This window comes from Octodon degus, unplaced genomic scaffold (genome assembly GCF_000260255.1).
Source record: "Octodon degus isolate 3935 unplaced genomic scaffold, OctDeg1.0 scaffold00096, whole genome shotgun sequence".
Lineage (NCBI taxonomy): Eukaryota > Metazoa > Chordata > Mammalia > Rodentia > Octodontidae > Octodon > Octodon degus.
This window is the reverse complement of record NW_004524672.1, coordinates 4,820,441-4,821,758: the sequence shown is the minus strand read 5'-3', so window position 1 is coordinate 4,821,758 and position 1,318 is coordinate 4,820,441. Positions and strand designations below refer to the sequence as shown.

General features: G+C 41.4%; 1 protein-coding gene across 1 annotated transcript in view; it reads right to left on the bottom strand.

Annotated features, from left to right (window-relative positions):
* Positions 1-1,318, bottom strand: part of Ap1s3 (adaptor related protein complex 1 sigma 3 subunit) — a 70,754-nt gene that overhangs the window by 19,084 nt on the left and 50,352 nt on the right. The gene's annotated exons all lie outside the window — the stretch shown is intronic.

Genomic DNA, 1,318 nt, shown 5'->3' with positions numbered 1-1,318 from the left:
AAAATAAAAATACATCCTAGTTCCATGTCACAACCATAGAAATCAAATGAATACAGAAATGAAGAAAAGGAGGAGTGGAATCGAACAGCAAGGGGATTGAGGCGAAGCAGGAAAGTACCCTATCTGTCTCCAAGGCAAGCTCTTCATTCCTCCTCAGCATGAGCAGCTGGGCTGAGAACCTCAAAATCTCAGACAACAACTGACTTTGGCACCACAAATGTTAAAAAATTTAGAAGGTGCAATGACTACACTAAGAGCTGACCTGATTTTATTTTCAGATAAGTTTTAAAATTCAGATTCACATAAATTTCTAAAGTGTCAATGAGTGGCAGACACTGTCATGTCTAGAAATTTGCTTTGGTTCTGTGAAAGTAAGGTAGATTTTATTTTCAGAAACTGTCAAATGACCTGACCCTTATTTTGAGAGGTTTCCTTAGCCTGTAGTATCATAAGGTCAAGCCTTCAAGCCTTAAAGATCATCACTGATTTTTTCAAGGTTTTGTTTTTTGAAAAAGAAAATTCATTGGTACAGGTAATTGTGTCACAAAGAGAAAATATATACTGAAAATAAAACATTGAACAACTTATTACAAATACAATGTTCATCTCATGTTGAGGAGGTTTAGCTCTGCAGGGTGCAAGAGCCCTGAGAACTCACCGCGTGGCCACATCAGAGGGCCGGGCTCAACGAAGCTGTTTTTCCAGAGCTCTCCTCCTAACCCAGCCACAGAAAGATGAAGTATTTTGTTTTCGTTTTTGTTTTGTGGAACCGGGGATTGAACTCAGGCCCTTATTCTACTGAGCTATCTCCCCATCCCATGAAGTGGTCTTGATAGCCAATCTTTTGTCTTAGAAAGGAAAGAACCAAGATCTCATAGGTGATGAGAAGCCAAGTGTAAAAGCCCCACCCATTCAGCAGTTTCAAGAAAATCACTCCCGGAGCTGGGGATATAGCTAAGTGGCACAGCTTCTGCCAGGCAAGTGCAAGGTCCTGAGTTTGGTTCCAAGTACAAGAAAAAAAGAAAGAGAAAGGAGGGGAGGGAAGGGGAGGGGAGAAGACAGATTACCCTCAATCTGGAATTTTAGATATCTGCTTACAGTATAACATTTTCTTTAATATCCGCTTTCCTATCCACACAGGAATAAATAATTCAGTAATGGAACAGTCACTATTTCCTAGGAATCTTATTGAGGAGGGCATTCTTGCTTCCAAGAAGAGAGGCATGAGGATAACCGTCATTCTAGAACTGAGTAGCTCTGGGCCAGCAGAATTGCTCAGCAGATTAAAGCGCCTGCAAGCAGGTGCAGGGGCCAGGGT